Genomic DNA, 15,123 nt, shown 5'->3' with positions numbered 1-15,123 from the left:
TGGGCACAGGTGCACAGATGCCTAAGTGCCGATTTTAAGGGTTTTGTAAATGATGCCATAGTTATCTTATTAGGTGACATGAATGCCCATATAAAGGCTCTAGATGGCTATAGCGACAACAACGGGAAGTCAGTGCTAGATCGTTGGGCAGAACATAACCTTGTTATCGTGAATACAGGGCCTAAGTGTGACTGGCAGACAACCTGGGAAGTGGGAAAACGGCAATAGACCATTGATTTCTCTGTCTGGTGACAGAAGGAATTGATGATAAGTTCTGAAAAATGGTTATTGACGAGGAAGGGCATAGCAGGATAGGGATTGACCATAAACGCATCACTTTGAAAATGGGAAAGAGAGCAGGGAGCGCGAAATAGCCATTCGAAATTTGAAAACTGAAGAAATAACAATTATAGTCACAAGAGCTGATGAAATTGGCAAATGGTCATGCCAAGAGTGGCAATATAGTGAGCTTCTAAGTGTAATAACGACAAAAAACATGTTCGTCGGAAAGGAAAAAAAAAAAACGAAAAGCGGGTGGAACAGGGAGATACGAGAAGCAATCGCTGAACGATAGAAAGTATCCTGACAGCACAGGCAGGCAAAGAAGGCGTAGTTGTCGGAGGATGAAGTAGCATCTAAATGGGAAATATACCGGGAGAAAAAGTCTATGGTTCAACTACTGGTGCAAGCAAAGGTGAAAGTGAAAGCTGGTTGTCAGGAATAGGTGAGAAAAAGAAGGCCGCACGCAGAATATTTTGGAACCACACAAAAGTATTAGGCAGGAAGTCTGGAACAATACAACCACATATCCTAGACGAAGATGGAAACAAACTGGAAAGTAACCCGGCATTAAATTACATCCAAAAAATAACAGCCGAATCTTTGCAAGGCAATGACTAGGTTGTATTTGAAGAAAAAAGAGCATGAAAGAGAACCAGATGGGAAAGGAGCTGGTGCTGACAAATTTAAACTGGAAGAAAGGCGAAGAGAAAATTCCGAAGCGCACAGCCACAGGGCTAGACGAGGTTCCCGTTAGGTTGAATAATGAACTAGGTGTAAACAGAAGGGAAACTGTCTTGAAAGCAATAGATAAAAGTCTAAAAGATAGACGAATAGCAGATAGTTGGCGACAAAGTAGAATGAATTTAATTTATGAAGGTAAGGGGGAGAAAGAATTCACTCGTATAGACCGTTGACCATTGCATGGGTAATATGCAGGTTAGCAATGCAGGTACTTGATTAAATGTGCAAACATGGGCAGAGAGTAATGGAATTTCGCGAGAACTTCAGGATGGCTTTAAAATAGGTAGGCATATTGACGATACCGTATTTGTCCTTACTCAGTGTATTGAAATATCAAAAGCAGAAACGAGACAGTAATATGTGGCCTTTTTAGACTATAAAGGACGGTAGGACAACGTAGACCGCAACATTTTGTGAGGTATTCTGCAAAGGCAAAGCTTAGGAGACGGTCGTCGAGAGCTTTTGAGTGATATTTACCTGGAAAATACCATTTGCGTTGAACGGGAAGGAATTAGGAGCGAGGAGAAAGTTGATATCAAGAAGGAACTGAGGCAGGGGTGCCCTTTATCCCTACTGCTGTTTATGATCTACATGGTGAGGGTAGAGAGGGCGCTAGAAGGAAGTAATATCGGGTGTAATCTCTCATACAAACAGGTGGGTACAGTGGTAGAGCAGGAGCTTCCACGTTCGCTTTATGCCGACGACATTCTGTTGCTAGTTAACAAGGAAAGTGATAGGCAACGTCTGGCTAATATCTGGATAGGAAGGCGAAAAGGTAGGTCTGAAATATAGCGTTAAAAAGTCAGGTGTTATGGTATGCAGTGAAAATAGCGAACATACAGTGACAATACAGAGTCAGGAAATACCTCGGGTAAAAGAATATAAATACTTTGGTATATGGATACAAGAGTGCAACAGATATATGAAAACAGGAAAAACAATACCAGTAAAGGGGAAGACAAATCCAGCCAATTATGAAACACAGAGCTCTATGAGGATACAAACGGTACGAGGTGCTCCGGGGTATGTGGAAAGGTGTTGTGGTTCCAGGACTTACATTTGGAAATGCATGCGGTTTTTTCGTTTGAAATCAGGGCTATAATCAGGACTCGATGGCAACCAAAGGTCAGTGGGACACCTCGCATTGGGCGCTCACGGGAAGACTACAAATGAAGCTGTGCAGGGTGATATGGGCTGGGCAATTTTTAAAGTGAGGGAAGCTCACAGTAAAACTAATTATGCAGTACGACGGATGAATATGGAAGAAAGTATATGGGCTGGGAGAGTGTTCAGGTATTTCTACAGGAATAACATTGATTCACAGTGGAGGAATAGATCTCGGAAGCTGAGCACTAAGTATGCGGCCTTAATAGGGAGTAACATGGCAAAAAAGAACGTCACGCTGCAAAGGAGAGGCTGAGATAATCTCATGGGTGGCGGAAATGGAAAACAAACCTGCTGTGAGTGACTATACTTAAGAGGGAAAAATGAAATCAGGAAACAAACAATTTATGAGAACTCAAAGGGAAGCTCACTACTTTTCGAAGAGAAATCAGGGTGCCTTAGAATACGCACTTGTAAAGCGAGATATAAAACGGAAGAAGAAGCACGTGCTTGCCACGGTAAACCTAGGGAAACGATGGAGAATGTTTTATTAGAATGTGAAGATGTCTTCCCAGTGGTCGATTTTGGCACCACTGACCTCCTTGAAGCCCTTGGGTTCAACGAGAGAAGGGAAAAGTAAGCATGTCCGCAGTAGAGATTAGTGAGAGGCCATTGGAAGATTAGTGGAACAAAAGTAGGGAAACTACCAACGACGGAGGCGTAGAAAAACAAAGTTCACAATAAAGGTTTAGAAACTTTGGTTATTGAAATTGATCGTGGAAATTTTCCCTTTCTTTTTCTTTCTTTACATAGGTAGTACATTGGAAAATAAAATAACAGCTTGATGGTGCAACTCACCACCCGGTTCCAAAGGGGACGCTCATAACATCCATCCATCCATCCTTCCGCTGCCATTCTGCTCATGCCGCTCGCTGCAGAAGTGCACCGCTTTGCTGTCTACTGCGCGCGACAGAATTAGGTTTCAGTACCGGCCAGCGTGGCGGCAACGTGGGGAACAGAGAAGGCCACAAAGCGTATTGCCCGGCAGTGCGGTGCGCCAACGCGGGAAGAGAGCATAGCCGCTTTGTTCCGCTTCGCACAGAACGAAAAATAAACACGCTTTTTACAGCGAAGCTGTACGCATCTACCCCGCCATAGTTTCTTTCGTGTCGTAGAGAGGAAACCCAATGCCGCGGAGTAAAGCGAAAAGATTACATCTGCTTTGAAATGACGTATGCAGTATTCCCTACAGTGGTCGCTCGGTATAGTGAAAATAAGCATAAAAAATAAGTATCAAAACCGTATGATGTGTGATAAGGCGTATGGAAACAATGCAAAGCATGTAACCTGCGCTTCCTCGTAAAGATAAGGGTACCGTAAGCCGCTCCGATTGGGAACGTACCAGTAGCAGAAGTGACGTCACCACACTTGCAGGACCCAGCAGCTGCTGCCAGAAAAAACAAGTGCGAGCCCACCGAGAGGACTAACCCCCGTATTCACAAACTCACCACGACTCGACCCTCCACTCGAAATGCTCCTTGAGGGCGGTTTTTCGTTTCACAAATCACCCTCCACTCGAAACGCGCCTTGAGTGAAGGGACGCTCGAGCGTTTTACTCGAGAATGTCAAGGTAGCCTCGCAGCTACTTTGAATCGCTCCTTGAGTGAAGTTATTGCGTAAATATGGCGGCCTTGTTATCTGTCGCTCGCCTCTTCAGCTTTTTCGGATGGACGCCAGCTGCCCCCGTACCTTTTCTTCAGTTAACGATGCTCCGCATTTGCAAAGGCTTCGTTTTTGGGACCGGTGCAATCCTCTGGAGCGCTTCGGCAACGGAATTATTCCACTGCGGCGCCAAGACAGATCGGCCGTCCTGTCAAGAAGACTGCGAACTAGTGCAGCGACTGTCGTATTACTTCTTGCATGAGCCAGTTGTTGACTGGCATACAGGTATTGCTCGCGCGAGTTCTCCGAAACTGCTATTGGCGCGAGATCATTTACGTGTTTCTCGCGGCTGATCGTACACAGCCGCAGCAGTTCAAGCACGGCGCGATACATAACTGCGGTGGACTTCAAACCTATGAAAAGAAAACAACGACGAAGATTCCTGCGATTAGTGCGTGTATTGCCTGTGTGCGTGTATTGCATGTGCAAGCACCGGCAGTCACCCGCATTCGCGTGGTTTGCACTTGGGTAGATCATCACTGACTGCGCTGATCCAAGGACGGCGAAGCACACCGCAGCAAGGCGATCATCTCTATAAACGAGCAGGTGCGTTCACTTTTTTACAATTTTCTTTAATTCCATGCAGCTAGTTGCGCTAGGGAGAACAAAATGTACTGCAATTTAGCGTGAACCGTGTGCAGTTGGTGGAATTTAAAATCGTAACTGTTAATTACGTGAGCCTTGCTTCAAAATATTCAGTTTAATTAGCTTATCATGCCTATGAACATCCGAGCCCAATGAGGAAGTGACTAATGAAACGGCATTCCCAAATATACATGCACGTATACACATGTGAATGGAATGTTTCATTTGAGTAAAAAACACAATAACAAAACAAGAGTATACTTCTTGCACATCACATTATTTCTTATTGGCATAAAAAAAGCTGTAGCAGTGCAGTGATAGCTCCTAGTACAGACATTGCTAGACATTGCGCATGTATTTTCTGAATAGCGCTCCTCTCAGTCAAGTTAATTTTTACAAGTATCTCGGCCTTTACATCACTCACGATCTATCATGGCACAAGCATGTTGAATTTATAACTTCTAACGCTAATCGCACGCTAGGCTACCTACGCAGAAACTTTTACGCCGTTCCTGCATCTTTAAAACTGACGCTTTACAAAACACTCGTTCGATCAAAATTAGAGTATGCCTCGGCCATCTGGGATCCCCCTCAAATATCACTAACCCTCTCCCTCGAAGCCATTCAGAACCGCGCGTGCCGCTTTATTCTATCTAATTACTCTCGTCATGCTAGCGTAACACTCATGAAGCAAACCCTTAATATACCGGAACTTTCAGTACGTCGTGCGTACAGTCGCCTCTGCCTTTTCCACAAGATTTACCACAACCCGGTATTAAAAGCAAAACTTCTTACTCGTCCTTCCTACTTTTCATCCCGCAGCGATCACCTTCATAAAGTTTTCGTGCCATCTTGTCGCACGAACGCGTACTTTCACTCTTTTTTACCTCGCACCTGCAATGACTGGAACCACCTCCCCGCATCGGTCGCTACTATTGTAGACTCATCGGGGTTCAAGACTGCTGTTTTCCATGCCATCTAACAAATGTTTTATTCATTCATCTGCATTCTTTTTTCTATGTATATGTACCACTCCTTTCTGTAGCGCCTACGGGCCTTGAAAGTATTTAAAATAAATAAATAAATAAATAAAGCAAGTAGTAGCAGATGTATCTCGCATATCCTTGTTGTGAACATTCCAGCTCTCTAGACGGTTCATTATGTAAGTGTTAGACCGCTGTATGTCGGTCTGGCTGCGCAAGCACCAAACCAGCTGAAAAATGTTTCTTTGCAAATATAAATAAAAAAAGTATGAGTTTATGCAAGTAAAAAAAAATCGCGCCCTAGAACATAAAGGTCTTGAACGAATTTATTCAGTACGAAAAGTAAACGAAAGAAAACGAAAACGGTACCTAAGCTTCTTTTCATGCGCCTTAGCATCGTTGTATATTTATCACCAACCCCTTGTCCTATGCAGGAACCAGGCTGCCAACACAAGCACGCAGAGCAACTGCCTTTCCAAGTGTGCTGTGTGTGATGCGCTTGCATTTTTGTGCAAGTGAAGAGCTCCAGTTAATGTGTCCTGCTGCCCTACAATAGTTGTCACAATATTCTGGCTAAGATGTATATCCTACCGCATCTGACATCCTATCAGCTAAAACATCACTAAAAGCAGTTTGACTGCATGCATTCGTCTTCATAGACACGGTGTAGCTGAAGTGGTAGTATTTTTTATCCAGGTTCTTTTTCTTCAGCCGTATTTATTAAAATAGCATGTACCCATTAATTTCTGGTCAATCCAAGTGCCATTATTTTTTTCTAAAACAACTTAACATTATGCTCGTCTTTTTGCACTTTGGTAGTATGCAAATACAGCGTGAACTCTGATCTTGCAAACAGAAGCAGTAGTATTGCTTACAAATATATTCTAGACTAACATTCCACCTGTATTCTAGACAGTAGCCTGTCGGGTGTAGGCACCCGACCGCGTGTAATCGTAAACCCTTGCAGAGTATGTGCTGTTTCTGCTCTGGTTCTAGGTTCAGCTTAGGATGAATGATGAGGGTCGCAACAATGAATTTCTTCCATTGGATAGGGATGACAGCTGGTTTCCATGGGGCTTGCAGAACTTCTCCAATTGACCGAGGAACAAAACGCAGGGTAGCAGCGTGTCTTGTAGGATTCCAAATTAGGCCAAATGATGATGCAGAATATCAATGATGATCCTGAAAAATACAGTATAGAGTGCATCACTACCGTTACTTCAGGCAAGCCGCGATTAACCATAAAATTATGGAATATTTCTTAATGTACACTTGCTCATGCTACGAAACTGCTGCAGTAAAAAAAAGCTCACATCGTAATCGCAACGCATCATGGTAAACTGATGACTTCGCACATCATAATCATGAATATATGGTCTCCAAAACAAGTTTATATGACAGTTGAACAGGAAAAAAGTATGCATTTCATTTCATTATGATATGGCTATTTCATGTTTGTGGTTCGAAATAACAGTGTCCATTTCGCCATTTTGTCAATGCAGGGAAACGTAACATCAATATTATTACAAAGTTGATGAAAATAAGCAGAGACTAATTACCAGGTAGGTTAGTCAAGTACTTCTTGAGCACGTAGGTTCTTTCAGGGAAGCGGGCTGGTGCAATTCCAACAGGGCAGGCACCATACCTATCGATGCTTTCAGAACTGCCACAAGCCTTGCTGTGCAGCACAGGCATTGGTTTTTTTCATCAACTGGTCCTTCCAAAGCCCACATCCTGCATAGGAACGCCAAAAATATTATGTACACTGGGCGTTCACGCGCCAAGTAAAATCTGTGTACCTAAGCAACGGGAATGAAAAGACATAGCACAACTAAAAAAATGTGGCCACAGCGTGAACTTAAAGTGCAGCTTATAGAACATGCATCAGATTCTACCACACAGCCCAGTGAAAAAGGTAAGGAGAAAAAAAAAACTAATACTGGTGATTAACTACTCACAAGTGAATTTTCAGAAGATTAAAACATTTCGTAGCGTGTATGTCAAGTGAGGAAGCACTGAAAATGCAGGCACCAGTGCTGATTCATTGACTACGTGTCTGACAATTTGAACAAACCGACTAACCATCATGGTTTCTAAAATAAAGCACAGGACTCAAAAACGCTTTTCTTCAGCCTGCTGGTGCTACGCACACAACCATATGCATTCTGCCACACCCATACTATAATGGCTTCTCCTCAATACTGAAAGCTTTCATACGCGATACTGGAATGATCGTTGAACATACGCGCCGATAGGTACATTCTGCATTTTTGTTAAAAAAAGCGGAACCAATAACAGACTTTCGTGCCGAATCTTCCACAAGCTCCGATTTAAAAAAAAAATGTTTTGCGCAAGCTTATGCTGCCTCAAAGAAGCTTCAGGTGCTAATGCTCGTAACATGAACAGTCATGCTTGAGCACATTGGAAACGTTTTATCGACAGCACCGCAGCAACCTCGCGAAAACCTCATCAACTTAATGTGCTTCTATGCAAAAATGGTTCACTCACCCGTATTTTCTGTCTTGTTGTTTTCAGCAAACTTTCAGCATCAATCGGTCTTGAATCTTGAAAGTAAACAAAGCTTCCCATCGGCCGTTCCATCTGTGGCCTCCTTCGAATTCAATCCGGCTCGGTCACCATACACACAAGGACAAAATCACCCATAATAACCGCGATTAACAACTGCAACGTGAACCACCAATGAAGCACTAGGAAACTAAGAGCAGCGGACAAATGCCGGCACAAATTTTCTTGGTTTTCAGCCATGCACCATGCTCTCAGCTGTTGGGGTGCGATTGCTGCCAGACCTCAAACACAGCTCCCGCTTGATCTATCAGCCGAATGTTCACAGTGGCAGCGGTACCGAGCTAAAGTTGTGCATTGCGCCATGTAGTTATTTGATTATGTAGACAAATTAACGGAAACACAAATTTCTCCTAAATATTTGTAATTTTGTTAAGCACATTTAGGAATAGTCTCGATATCAGACGCTTTTCTCGGTCGGTGCACTTCACTCGAGTCAAGGGCGCATTTTCAAGGCGTTCCTTCTCGGAGGAAAGGTGGAGTACTGTTCATGAAACGCAACGGCGCCTTGAGTGAAGGAAGCCCCGTCGCCTCGACTTGGCCGAGTCGAGGAGAAGCTTCAAGTGAAGGCGTATTTAAGAATACGGGGGTAAGAGTTCCGTCAAGCAGGGAACACTGCCGAACGACTCAAGTACCAGAAAAACATGTTTAAAAATTTAACCGAGCGAATGCGAAATGGTTCGGCGCATTTCATTTGCCTCTAGTCTACGCTTCGGAGGTCTATGGAGTAGCGGCGCAAGGAAAGTCGCAGGCCGTGTAACGTTTTTGGCTAACAATTAGGCAAGTACATGTCACGTGGTAGTGACGTGTAAAGAACACCGTAGCAATACTGTGGAAAACGAAACTAACTTTTATTGGGCGAACCTGTGCCCACAAAAACATTCTACAGCGTACATAAAGAAGGGCTGTCCCCGTTCTTTATGTACGGGGACAGCCGCTGTCCCCGTACTTAAAGAACGGGGACAGCGGCTGTCACTGTCGGCGAACGTCAAACTCTGATCAGCGGGTCAAGCGCGTCGGCTTTTATACACCAGTGGTCGAATGTTCCGGAGTAATCGCGGGGACCCGCGTGTCTTCCACAAAGTTCTAGACCATTCGCGCCGCGCATACATGCAATCAGATTACACAAGGTTCGGTGACAGACAGCGGATGGGACCATCGATTTTTGCCAGCTCTCCCTTTTTCACCTTGTATCCTGTGGTGAAAATAAAAATCTTGATGATGATAATGATAACATTCCAGAAACTTCCTATCATGCAGGCGCGTCCGGCACAGTGCGATAACATTTGTTAGGTGGTGAAACGTAGTCACCCGATAAACAAGTACACGCGTCAATCTGATGTCAACATGTAAAAATTTTCAGCCACGTCGCCATGAATAATATTTCCAGGTGTTTACAGCTTCGCTGTCCAACCAGCTTCACAGCATGGATTGGTTTCGTAAACATTTTGTGCAGTTGTGAAGCCAGTCGCCGCTATAACCTTATTAAAACAGCTATGGGACGAAAGAAATGGTCTTCCGTACGTGGTAGTGTGTAATTTTGTATTGTGTAAAGACACTGAAGCTGCCTAGTTACAGTCGCTCCTGAATGCGGCTGACCAATTGACGAATATTCTGGGCTGTTACATCTCGTCCACTGCTCTTTATTTTCTTGAGGAACAGAGAACGAAGAATGTGTCTTTGCGGAGGAAGTTGGAATGCGTGTTGCACAGGCGAGTTGGTTTGGTTGGAGAGCATTGCGCTGGCCTGTTCGCACCGAGACGATTCAACCCGCCGGGCGCTTCGTGAGGTGCGGAAACCGACTGAGCGCATTGCCCAAGCGCGAAAAGCAGAGCAAGCGCTGTCAATTCTTCGCGTTGTCTGCCATGGCGCCATGTGACGTTACGAAACGAAATATTTCTGTGCACCAAGAAATTGCCTGCTTCTCTGATCTATCAGATGTTAATCTGCGATATTCGTAGTTGTCAACTAAGCAGATTTCGCTGAGAACGAGCGAATTTACCATCGAAGAATGTAACGCGGCCGTGCTCTCCGCGCAGTGCTCTGCAAAGACGCAGGCCTCAGCGCTATAGCGTTTCGCTTCGAGCAATTGGCACTGGGTTTTTTTTTGACACTACACATCACGAATTCTGTGCAGTAAGAAATGCTCGCGCACAGCTTTCCAGCTGGTTTTCCCTATCAGGCATTCTGCAACATTCGGAAGATAAGAATGGAAGGTTGAACAAACTCATCCATCAGTGTCACAGAGTAGGAAAGTGAATGACACTTAGTGGATCAATTTATCTACAAGAAAGTGATCAGAAAGATGGTAATTCAGCAGTTTAAAACAACTGAATTACCGAACCTGTGACTTCAACATAATACCAGTTCACTTTAGAGCTGGCCTTGTTAAACATTTGTGCCATACTTTATAGGGGCATTACTCAAGTTCGCGCGTGCGCACCTGACCCTTCTCTAGATCGCACAGCACCGGCAGAGCGGCAGTCGCTCGCTAGCACTTTCGCAGCAGCCCTAACAGTCAGAGCTTTGACCCCTAACTCACGGTTCGTAGCGAGTTGCGAGACACGGTGGGCCAGGGGGACACCGCCGCACGCCGTCCCCCTGCTGTGCTCGGCCATCGTGAGCGACTGACCGCCCCACGGCCCGAGCGCGGATCCACTCTGGGTGAGCTGAACTCTTGTCAGCCTCTTTTGTGGTTTCCAACATTCTGCGGTTTCTGTCGCCTGAGACGTGCGGAACGCTCCGCCGCTGTGGTTTTGTATTTGTATTTGTGGTTGCTGTTGGTGCTTGTTAGCACTTGTATCTTAAGGTGAATAAACACCTTAAGTCGAGACTCACCCTGTCCCCTTGGCCTGAACCCGCCGTGGTCGCAACTCACTGCGAACCGCAGGTTTGGGGTCACAGCTCTGACTGTTCGGGCTAATGCGAAAGTGCTAGCGAGCGACGGCCGCTCCGCCGGCGCTGTGCGATCCATAGAAGGGTCAGGTGCGCACGCGCGAACTTAAGTAATACTCCCATAACCTTTCGCATTAACCCCGCAACAAATATAATCAGGCCAATTCGATGGAATGAAGTCACTGCTTTGCGAAACAGTGCTGACATTTTTTGCGAGCAATAGTGTTGTGCGCGAGCGTATAACTTATTACCTGATTTTTTCGAGACTAGAGCCCCAGTGAAGATGACTCCAACACCCCTGAATCACCGTCTCGTCTGTCAGGTTGTAAGAAATGCGCTGTGTTCATACTTTCCACCGGCCTTGCTTATCGATAATCTATTTTCGTTAGTCTTCACAAATACCTGCGGCGAGAAAACTTTTGCGCTAGTAGAATGGTCCAACGCAAAGCAATAGGACAGAACTTTCGCTAATGAGAAATTGTAAAGAGGTTTATCATGTACTTGTACGCCTATACAATGTTCAATTGCTATTGTATGCGCGAGATGCTAAGCACGGGTATTTGGTTTTGTGCGTTCATTCTCTGCCTTCGCAAGATTGCCAATAAAAATATGAAATAATGCACATTTATATGCCTCTTATCATGACATGTTGTCATGGCAGTAAAACAGTTCGCACGGCGACACGCTCGATACTTTATTTAGTTATTGATTGAGAAAATTGGCCTAGCAGGCACCAGGGGAAATTGCTGCTCGTAGCGCAATTTTCAATTACCTATGGAGTATAATGGGGCAGGTTCCCTAACCGCTGCCAAGTAGGCTTCGCCTGTTCTTAGTGTCCACACATACTGCCGAATATATTTCAAACCTACGCAGTGTGTTGGAAACTTCGCGTGACTTCAAATTGCATCCTAACTACCACTGCGCATCTGAGCATCGTGAGACGTTGCAGAGGGTCGACAAGAAACGACGGAGGGACACTGATCCGCTCCTCATATGGTGACAACGGCGTCACATGCGCAGAGATCACCGTGATGGCTAACGTCTGTTATTTCATGCGTGTCAGCAAGGCAGTGATTTCGGTTGCTGATACTGTGGCCTCAGCGCGAGATGCGAAGATGCGCGAGACACTAAGCGAAGGCCGACTATAATAAAATGTGTTGCCACAACGGTGAGAATTACAATCGAATTAGGTAGCTTGGGCTCGGCCATGTTCCTAAGCCGTGTCGGTAAACAAGCCGGCAAACAGCTGCAGCCTGGCTACTTCGTGCGCATGCACAGTCCTATGAGGTGGTAGGGGGGGGGGGGGGAGGAGTGGGCGGTGACGCCATGCTAAAGACCCCGGCGTCACGCAACGCTTTTCCAGAGGAAGTCGCGTCACACACGATACATGGCGCTACTCGCCGTTGCCTTGGCGATCGGGCAAATCAGCCGCCTGTCGAATTGGGTGCAGTTTACGAAGTGCCGGCTCGTCCACTGTTGACGCACGAGCGCGTGTCCACGCTTTGCAGAGCGACGGGGCTACAAGCACGGCCGTGCATGGACGCCCAGGAGCATGCACGGTTTAATGCCGTCCGCTATACATGGGTGTGCGAGATCTACGTTTCGGTGAAGAAGGGACATTCCTGTCTGCGAGGTCGTGTGTGCAAAGGCCGACGTCGCATGTAAGCGACCTGCGAATTGCTCACCCTGTTCCGAATGAACTGCTTCAGAACCGCAAACTGTTCTCTCTCGAAGGGCAAGGATGTTGCTTTCTTTCATTGCTGGCTACAACGAGAAGCTGTTTTTACAAGACGTAAGTATCTACTGGTAGTGGCGAATTTCAGGGGGCTCGGGTTGGTGAAACCACTCGCCTTTAACGCACGGTACGGAAGGGCAAGGTTTGTTTCCCCGCGACGGCGATATGCTACTGAAAGCGAAGTCCACGGAAATCTCATGGACGGTACCGCAGGTTAGACGCGCCCGAACAGTGTAGCAGCCGGCACGAAGCCATGCGTCACTGCGCTTGCGTAGATTTGGTTCGATACGCGGCAGCATCCTGCAAGTACCATGGCCTAAACATAAATCGCGTGCTAAATGCCATAACAAGCTCGATCCAGATAGGTCTCGAAGCTTCGGGGGAAAAGCGGTTCAAAATAAATTGTCACCGACATCAGCAAGGGTGGTTATGCGAGCAGCTATTGAAGCGCGACTATGTTTGGAGGGTACACACATCACGAATCAACAAAAAAAAACGTTTTTAATTAAAGCGAGACACATTTAGATTCATTCAACGAAAACAAAATTCCTTGACAATTTTATATATATCCGCGACGAGTAAAGAAAAGACAACCCTATTTTATTCTTATCAATAAATTTCTTTTTTGAACATCCACGGTAATGACGCCGCTATGGCGCTATCCCTTGCAATGCAGCTCCTGAACTGTGCAGGAAGGCGCGTTCGTAAACTACACCTGTTACAATTACCCTTCACACGTTTTGCTTGTCGACGTTTGTCTGAACTTGGTGACGCGGGTAGCTTCATTGTTTTTTAACCTGTTCAGTCAAAAGTAGTGATTTACGACCACCAGATAATTGCTTACTTGTTTTCGTGTGATTGCGCTGGTCACACGGGCTTGGCGTCGGACGATAGGGCCAGCACACTACACCTAAATGTTTCGTCGGCCTCCAAAGAAAGCATGTTCAGTGCAGGGGTAATATTTCGACACGCCTTTTCCTGCATCACTTTCCGCGCTGAAAGCTAGAAACGCCCATCAAGTCGAATGGCGGGGCATTTGAATATAGAGTTCTAATGGCAAGCCACCAAAACAAATTTCGCGCCTTCGAAAAGAAAATGACATCACTTTTGGTTTTATCGGATATAGCGTCACGTTATCTTTTCTTCCGCCAGAAGTGCTCCCTCGTCACACAGATGGCGCTAAGCTCCATGAACCGCCATGTTTGGAACGTATGGGCTTTCATGGAAGCAACACTACCAGATATATTTTACCTTGGCCATAAATGCAGAGATGCACGCCCGCATCGCCTTTCACGCCATTCCCTGCCAATGTCAATCGTGCACACAGTGCGTGAAAAGGAAGGGCGAGGAGTGCGGCAGTCGACTTACCAGACCAACGGTTCACTTCCTCGTGACATTTGAATCGTTGTCAAGTGACCGCAGCTGGTCGACGGAAGCTCCGCAGAGTTAAGTTGGTCCGTCGGCTCGGACATCCTGGCAGGTGCACGGTTGTCAGTGGGCGCTGCGGAATGCTGCTACCGATAGAGGTGAGAAAACTAGCGTGTCCGGACTGGCACCAGCAGCGAGAAAGTCGACGTTGACGCAGTCGCTTGCTGCAGATTGAGACCCCGAACTTGGCAACCGAAAAATGCGGTCTGTGACGTGAAGCCTGCGTGAGCAGTTGAATCTTGTGCGCTGCTTCGATGCGTCATTCTTGCAGCGGCAACCGCGACTGACCTGAAATCCTGGCAACCCGCTGCCTTTCTTATCTCCAGACTTGGCAACGGGGGGCGTGCCGAGGAGGTATTCCGCAAAGACGCCTCGAAGCCAAGAGTGCACTTCCGGAAACGGACAACTTAAAGGCTGAGAAAAAAAAGAAAAGGAAACTGCATGGACTGCACATCTTCCTGCGCACTGTAAATCCTGCTCTTGTCAACTGGCATTTTGTATTGTGATTATCGTTGGCAATAGCAAAGACAAAATGACGTATTAGCTTTTGGAAGAATTTCACTTAAAAAAAAGGTAATAAATGTGTGAGCCAGATTGCGCTTGTATTGCATCACGCGGATAATAGTTTTTTTAATGCTTCAACTGATATTACCTGCTTTACTAAATGCCATTTAGTCTGTCCGTTGTGTCTGATGTGACTGCGCATTGGAAAACATAACTATAGCTTATTTTACTCCCTTTTGAATAAATTTGTTATGAACACCTCCTGACGTGTATCTGTGTTTTTTGTTTCTGTCCTTGTGATAGATTATGAGATTGACCCTACAACGCCCAGCCACCCCTCCACATCAACGAAAGCTAAAACAACTTGGCATTTATTTCATGCCTATCGGTACCGAGAAAACACTGAAGTTATACTTGAGCAAAATTATTTAGTCGACTGAAAACTTAATTAGTAATTATTTTCCAATTATCCTTCGTTAAAAACTTCCTCCAGCAGATCCAAATCGCTAGTGTGGGCTGTACTGTCGGTTTACAGTGCTTCAATTACACTTTTCAAGCATC

General features: G+C 45.7%; 1 long non-coding RNA gene across 1 annotated transcript in view; it reads right to left on the bottom strand.

Annotated features, from left to right (window-relative positions):
- The window catches only part of LOC126535532 (uncharacterized), a 29,294-nt gene extending 14,481 nt beyond the window's left edge, over positions 1–14,813 (bottom strand). The window contains exon 1 of the long non-coding RNA XR_011895913.1: positions 13,999–14,813. This is a non-coding gene — a long non-coding RNA (uncharacterized lncRNA). The remainder of the gene's footprint in view (positions 1–13,998) is intronic.
- Positions 14,814–15,123: the final 310 nt, after the last annotated feature.

This window comes from Dermacentor andersoni, chromosome 7 (assembly GCF_023375885.2).
Source record: "Dermacentor andersoni chromosome 7, qqDerAnde1_hic_scaffold, whole genome shotgun sequence".
Taxonomy (NCBI): domain Eukaryota; kingdom Metazoa; phylum Arthropoda; class Arachnida; order Ixodida; family Ixodidae; genus Dermacentor; species Dermacentor andersoni.
The sequence above is the reverse complement of the archived record's forward strand: the minus strand, read 5'-3'. Positions and strand labels throughout refer to the sequence as shown.